This window comes from Oratosquilla oratoria, chromosome 42, assembly GCF_046742065.1.
Source record: "Oratosquilla oratoria isolate Oo_2021 chromosome 42, ASM4674206v1, whole genome shotgun sequence".
NCBI classification, from domain to species: Eukaryota; Metazoa; Arthropoda; class Malacostraca; order Stomatopoda; family Squillidae; genus Oratosquilla; species Oratosquilla oratoria.
In genome coordinates this window covers 4,752,913-4,760,412 of record NC_134818.1, presented here as the reverse complement: position 1 = coordinate 4,760,412, position 7,500 = coordinate 4,752,913, and the positions used below count along the sequence as shown (strand labels likewise).

Below are 7,500 nucleotides of genomic sequence, written 5' to 3'. Positions count from 1 at the left end.
GGGTTGATTAGGTTAAGTTCGGTTTGGTTAGCTAGGTTAGGTTAGGTTAGGTTTGATTAGGTTAAGATTGGTTTGGTTGGCTAGGTTAAGCTAGGTTACGTTGGGCTAATTTAGGTTTGGTTAGGTTAGGTTAAGTTAGTTTAGGTTAGGTTAAACTAAAACTATTAAGAATATATGAAGATTGAATTGTATAAAAAATACGATGAATATGTTCGTCATTTTATATTACCTCCACAATTCTGATGGATTCATTCATTCAGCGCAAACCAGAATAAAACGCGTAAAGCCTGCCACCCGCGGATTAGTGCCGTGGCATCAAGGCGTATTAAGGGGGGGAGGGGGGCTGGGGAGGGGGGAGGAAGAAGCGGCGATTTGAACCAGCTTAATTACACGACCAAAGGGGGGGAATGGAGGGGAGTAGGGTGGAGGGAGGGGAGGTGGGAGAGCAAGGTGAGGAGGGAAGGGGAGAGGAGGGGAGGGGAGGAAGATGAGGAGAAGAGAGGAGGGGAGAGGAGAAGAGAGGAGGGGAGAGGAGAAGAGAGGAAGGGAGAGGAGAAGAGAGGAAGGGAGAGGAGAATGGAGTAGAGTGAAGGAAGTAAAAAAGGGGAGGAGTGGGAAGGAAAAAGGGAAAAGGAGAGGAGGGGAGTGAGAGGAGGGGAGGGAGAGGGAGACAGGAGAAACAGTAAAAGAAGGAGAGGAAGGGGTGAGGGGACGGGGGGGGCGAAGGGGGAGGGGTAGGGGAAGGGAAGGGAAGGAAAAGGAAAGGAAGGGAAGGAAAAGGAAAGGAAGGGAAAGGAAGGGAGGGAGAGTAGGGGGAAATGGAAGATTAAGAAAATAATGAGGGAGAGTGACGAGGCTATTAAAGGTTGGAGATCTGTAATAATGGGGGAGTAAAACAGTTTGGGGGAGAGCGTTGGGGGAGAGGAGAAAGTGAGGGGACGTAAGTGGGGGAGAAGGAAGAGACGAAGAAGAAGAAGAAGAGGAAAAAAGAGAAAGAGAAGGAAAGAGAAGAGGTGAGGAAGGGAAGGCTAACGAGAAAAGGAACAGAGGGTGGAGGAGGGAGGGAAGAGGGAGGAGGGGGAATGAAGGGGAAGAAATGAGAAGGAGGAGGGAGGAGGGAGGAGTGAGAAGGGACGAGAGAAGATAAAGTGGAAAGAGGAGGAGGGAGGAGAGGGAGAGGAGGAGAGAGGAGAGGGAGAGGAGGAAGGAGAAACGAGAGAAGACGATGGGGAGACAAGAAAAGAGGAAAAAAAGAGAAGAGAAGATAGAGAACAAAAAAGGTAAGTGGCGAAGAGAGAGGAGATATGAAGGAGTAGAGAGGAATGAGGAGAGAGGAATGAGGAGAGAGATGAGAGGGTAGGACGAAGACGAGGTGGGAATGAGGAGAGAGGAACTGGGGGAGGAAGAGGGAAGGAGAGAGAGGAAGGGGGAAGGAGAGAAAGGGGAGAGGGAGGGAAGAGGGGAGAGAGGAAGGGGGAGAAGGAGAGAAAGGGGAGAGAGAGGGAAGAGCGGAGAGAGGAAGGGAGAAAAAGGGGAGGAGAAGTGGAAAAGAAAGAAGAGGTAGAATGGAGGAGGAGAAAGAGGAGGAGGAAGAGGCATAAAAAAAGAGGGAAGACAAATGACTGATAGCGGTGGATGAAAAGAGGATTTGAAGATAGATGAAATAAAAGAGGAAGAAGAAAAAAGAGGAAAAAAGAGAAAAAGAGCGGAAAAAAGAGAAAGAGAAAAAAGGGGGAATGGAAAACAGAAAATAGAAAGAGGAGGAATAGTAGAAAGAGAAGAGGAGGAGGGAGAGGGGAGGAGGAGAGGAGGAAGAGGAGGGAAGGGGGAAGATAGTGGTGGAGTAGTGAAATGGGGGGGGTGAGGGTGTTGTGTCTGCAAATAATGAATTTTGGCTGAAGGAGGCAGACGAGGTTAAGGAGAAGAGAAGAGTAAGAGCAAGAGGAGGAAGAGGAGCAGAAGAAGAGGAAGGAGGAGAGAGAGAAGATGAAGGAGGAAGAGGAAGAGGGGGAGAAGGTGAGAAGGAGGAGGGGAAAAAGGAGGAATAGGAGGGGAAGGAGAGGGAGGAGGAGAAGGAGGAAGAGGAAGAGGGGGAGAAGGTGAGGAAGAGGAGGAGAAAAAGGAGGAATGGGAAGGGATGGAGAACGAAGAGAAGAAAGGAGAAAAAGAAAGTATAGTAGAAAGATAAAGAGGAGGAAGAGGATGAAAAGGAAGAGGAGGACGGGGAAGAGGAAGAGGAAGAGGAGAAAGAGAAGGAGGACGACGAGGAGGAAGATGAGAAAGAGGATGAGGATGAGGAGCAGGAGGAAGAATAGGAGGGAAAGGAGGAGAATGAGAAAGATAAGGAGAGGAAAGAAAAGGAAGATGAAGAGGAAGAGGAAGAAGAGGAGGAGCAGGAGGAGAGAAGCATGAAGGCATAATAAAAGAAGGGTTACATGGAGTTACATGGAGGACAAACGAACAACAGCAGACCTATTGGTTCTTACATCGCTGTTTCGGTACCTAATCTTTATTTTTATTATTATTATTATTATTATTATTATTATTATTATTATTATCTCATATATATATATATATATATATATATATTCATATATATATACATATATATATATATATACATATATATATATACATATATATATATATATATATATATATATATATATATATATATATATATATATATATATATATATATCTACATATATATATACATATCTTTTAATCTACTTAGAAGTAAACAATTCTAGTAGGGGGATTGCAGAGACTTTAGTGGTGGAAGGCACGAAAGAGGAGATGGGATAGGAGGAAAAAGGAAGAGGAGGAGAAGTAGGAGCAGAAAGAGGAGAAGAAAGAGGAGGAGGAGGAGGAGGAGGAGGAGGTGGAGGAAGAGGAGGAGGAGGATGAAGAGGAGGAGGAAGAGGAGGAAGAGGAGGAAGAGGAGGAGGAGGAGGAGGAGGAGGAGGAGGAGGAAGAGGAGGAGAGGCAACGTCCGCAGATGAAAAGAGATTTTGCTGACTAAGTCCGAGACTGAGGCTCCATGTGATGGGGAGGAAATAGGCACCCCAGATGGAGGTGGAGGAAGTGGGGGGAAGTGGGGGGAGATACAGGGCGAGTGTGGGGGGCTATAGGGGTAAGACAATAGGATGTGTTGAGTAATGGGAGACAAATGTGAAACACAATATTGGGGATTTGGGAGGATTTTATGGGATAGAGGAGTGGGTAGGGAGGAAAGGGGAGGGGAGGGGAGGAGGAGGAAGGAGGAAGGGAGGGAAGGGAGGGAGTGAGGGGAGGGAGAGAGGGAGAAAGGGGAGAAGGAAGGGAGAGGGAGGGAGTGGAGGAGGAAGGGAGGGAGGGAGAGAGGGGAGAAGGAGGAAGGAAGGGAGGGAGAGGGGAGGAGGAGGAGGAAGGGAGGGAGGGAGAGAGGGGAGGAGGAAGAGAGGGGAGGAGGAAGGGAGGGAGAGAGAGGGGAGGAGGAAGGCAGGGAGGGAGAGAGGGGAGGAGGAGGAAGGGAGAGGGAGAGAGAGAAGGAGGAGGAGGAAGGGAAAGGGAGAAGGAGAGAGGGGAGGAGGAGGAGGAGAGGGAGGGAGAGAGGGGAGGAGGAGGAGGAGAGGGGGAGAGGACTGGTGGGGGAAAGGAGAGGGTACAGTGGGGGAGTATCTAGGGAGTGTTGGTGGAAAGGAGGAGGGGAGGGAAATGAAAAAGAAGAAAACGAAGAAGAGAAGGAAAGGGAGAGATGTTATCGGTTGGCTAATGAAACGAATTTGCGTCGAATATTTAAATTAACCATCACAACAAAGACAAGCGTGCGGCCATCTTGGAGGCAGAACCAAAACTGCTTTTGACGCCAAGCCACGCCACCAAGCTCAGACTTGGTGGGAAAATCAGCCATGCGCTTGGTATGAGCGCTTGGTTCCTACACTTAATAATACATTGGACATACAGTATAAATACATAATCAATATATAATAATAAATATACAGTATTACAAGGAATGTTCAATGTTACCATTACAGGGATTAGGGAGAAAGAAGAGACAGGTTTGGGTGGGGGCAAGGAAGTGGGGGGCATTGTGTCTGGGGGGGGAGGGAGGGGAAGGAGAGAGAAATAGAGAGAGGTGGGAGAGAAGACTACACGAGGAAAAGAGAGAATAAGGAAGAAAAAGAGAGGAAAGAGAGGAGAGGGGAGGATAGAGGAATGTGTCACTATGGAATGAGGAATTAATGAATAAATATAAGAAGGAAGGAAGGAAGGGAGGGAGGAAGGAAGAAAGATGTAATTAATGAAAGAAGGAAGGGAAAGGAGAAGGAGAGAAGAAGAATGGGGGAGGGAAGAGAAAGTTGGGAAAAAGAGAAAATATGAAGGAGAAAGTAGGAGAAAATGAGAAAAGAAAAAGAGATAAAGAGGGAGGACGAAAAAGGAGATAGGGGAGAAGGAAAGTGAGGAGGAAGAGAAAGAAGAGAGAGGAGAAACACAAGGAGAAGAGAAAGGGATGAGGAAGAAAAAGAAGAAGAAAAAGAGAAAAAGAAGCAGAACGAAGAAGGAGAAAGGGAAGAAGAAATGGAAGGAGAAGAGAAAGAAGAGAGAGGAGAAAGGGTTGAAGAAGAAAAAGAGGAAGAAAAATGAGAGAGAGTGAGGTGGGGATTTGTGGGGATTAATGGAGAAGAGAGGCACGGAGGGAGATAAAGAGAGGAGATATATCTCGTCAGGAATAACCGTCGCTTCTATCCAAATGGGACAACATGGCGCCGAAGAAATGGAGTCACAGAGGAGAGACTCAAGGGGGACAGTAACAGAATAAAGGGAGAGCAGGAGATAAAAGTGATCAGAAATCTTTTCTCGAGTGGCAATGAATCTCGGACCATGAAAGAATGCTGCGAGGCTCTGGTCCGTAGGGATGATTTAAAGTTCCTAATATGTTGACTGCATAAAAGTTTGAAGTCAATACTCCGTGTGGGAAAAGGGAGGTGAAGGAGGAGGGAGGAGGGAGGAGGGAGGTACGAGGAAGGGAGGTCGGGAGGAAGGGCAGGAAGGCATGGGGGGGAGGAGGGTGTGGGACAAGAGGGAGGGAGGGAGGGAGGGAGGGAGGGAGAAGAGGGAGGAAGGGAGGGATGGAGAAGAGAAAGGGAGGGAGGGAGAGAGGGAGAAGAGGGAGGGAGGAAGGGAGGTGGGGTAAAAGGGCAGGAAGGCATGGGGTAGGGGGACAAGAGGGAGGGAGGGAGGGAGGGAGGGAGGGAGGGAAAAGAGGGATGGAAGGAGGAAGCTACGAGGAAGGGAGGGGGAAGAAGGGTAAGAAAGCATGGGGGGAAGGAGGGTGAGGAGGAGAAGAAGGAGGGAGGGAGAAGAAGGAGGACGGGACGAAGGGAGAGAAGAGGGGGAGGGAGGGAGGGAGGGAGGGAAGAAGGGCAGGAAGGCATGGGGGGAAGGAGGGTGAGGAGAAGAGGTAGGGAGGGAGGGAGAAGAGGGAGGAAGAGCGGGAGGGAGGGAGGGAGGGAGAGAAGAGGGAGGGAGGGAGAGAGGGAGGAGGGAGAGGAGGGAAGAAGGGAAAGAAGGCATGGAGGATGACAGTGAGGGGGAGAAGAGGCAGGGAGGGAGGGAGAAGAGGGAGGGAGAAGAGGCAGGGAGGGAGGGAGGGCGGGAGAAGGGGGAGGGAGGGAGGGAGGGAGGGAGGGAAAGGGGAAAAGATATCATGTGAATCTTGGAAGGAAATTAGGATTGATAAGGTGTGCGGTTATGCAAGGGTGACCTGGGAAGAAGAGGAGGAGGAAGAAGAGAAAGAGGAGTAGGAAGAAGAAGAGAAAGAGGAGATGGCAGAGGAGGGAAAGAGGAGATGGCATAGGAGGGAAGAGAGAAAGGTTGAGTTAGTTCTTATAAAGAATTGTGATGATGTCAAAGTAATACAAAGACAGAGATAAGGAACCCGAGAAGGAGGGAGAGGAGGTATGGGGAGAGGTAGGAGGGAGAGGAGGGATGGGGAGAGGTAGGAGGGAGAGGAGGGATAGGGAGAGGTAGGAGGGAGAGGAGGTATGGGGAGAGGTAGGAGGGAGAGAAGGGATGGGGAGAGGTAGGAGGGAGAAGAGGGATGGGGAGAGGTAGGAGGGAGGGGAGGGATAGGGAGGGGAGGGATGGGGAGAGGTAGGAGGGAGAGGAGGGATGGGGAGAGGTAGGAGGGAGAGGAGGGATGGGGAGAGGTAGGAGGGAGAGGAGGGATGGGGAGAGGTAGGAGGGAGAGGAGGGATGGGGAGAGGTAGGAGGGAGAGGAGGTATGGGGAGAGGTAGGAAGGAGGGGAGGTATGGGAAGAGGTAGGAGGGAGAAGAGTGGCGGGGATTGGTAGGAGGGAGGGGAGGGATGGGGAGAGGTAGGAGGGAGTGACCCGGGGGAGTGAAGGAGGAGGGAAGAGGAGAGGGAGTGTGGGAAAGAGAAGGATACGAAGACAAAGAAGGTCGTAGGATGAGGAGCGGGAAGGAAGGGAGGGGGAGGGGGGAAGATGGGGGGAAGGGGAAAGGACAGGGGGGAAGACGGGGGGAGGGGGAAAGGACAGGGGAGGAAAGACATACCCAGAGACGAAAGACAGGAAGATAAGAGGGGAGGAAACAGGGGTGAGGGAGTGGGGAGGAAGAGGGAAGGGGGGGGAACTAAGAATACGAGGTAAGAAACGAAGAAAGGGGACGGGGGGGAGGGGGAGAAGGAATTGAGGGGGGAAGTTTGAGGGAACAAGGAAGATGAAGTTGAGAAGGATGGAGGTGGGATGAGTGAGGGATTGTAGGGTTAGTTAGGAGAAAGGGGGAGGGGGAGGAGGGGGAAGGGGGGAGGGGGAGAGGGGGAGAGAGGGGGAGGGGGAGAGAGGGGGAGGGGGAGAGAGGGGGAGGGGGGTTAGGGGGTAGGGGGAGGGGGGAGGGGGGAGATTGATCGGTGGAAAGCCCGTTACCATAACGACCTATCAGGGTGCACGGCGCTCTCAACCACTAGCCTACTTTTGCCTCTAGAATCTACCGAAAAATCTACTCCCACATCTACTCCCGAGAAATGAGTCGGGTACAAAAAGTAGTCTTTATCTACGGCCTCGGGGGTTCCCCTGAAGTGAAGAGAATAGTCCGCTACTTTCCGGTACGCCAATTATCCATTAAACCCTTTGTAGGTTAACTAAAGTAGCTTAACCGAATTAGAAGTTTAGAGTTACCTAACGTACCAGTATCTACTAACACGTCTACTGGCTGGTAGATCGTAACACATGCTACTGGTAGCATATATATATATAACGTTTTAAGAAGAGTATCTACCAACGTCTACTGACATCTACTGACACGACTACTGCCAGTAACTGACAACACGGCCACGACCAGTAGTTACTAGCATGTCCGTTATCATATATAATGGCATGATCTACCACCATTTCTACTGACACCGTCTACTAACACGTCTACTGACAGAATCTACCAACATTTTCACTAACAGCATCTACTACTCCGTAACTAACACTTTCTAACACTATATCT

The 7,500-nt window shown here is 50.1% G+C and overlaps 1 protein-coding gene across 4 annotated transcripts in view; it reads right to left on the bottom strand.

The window, feature by feature from the left end:
* The window catches only part of LOC143021705 (inactive dipeptidyl peptidase 10-like), a 328,187-nt gene that overhangs the window by 49,445 nt on the left and 271,242 nt on the right, over positions 1 to 7,500 (bottom strand). The gene's annotated exons all lie outside the window — the stretch shown is intronic.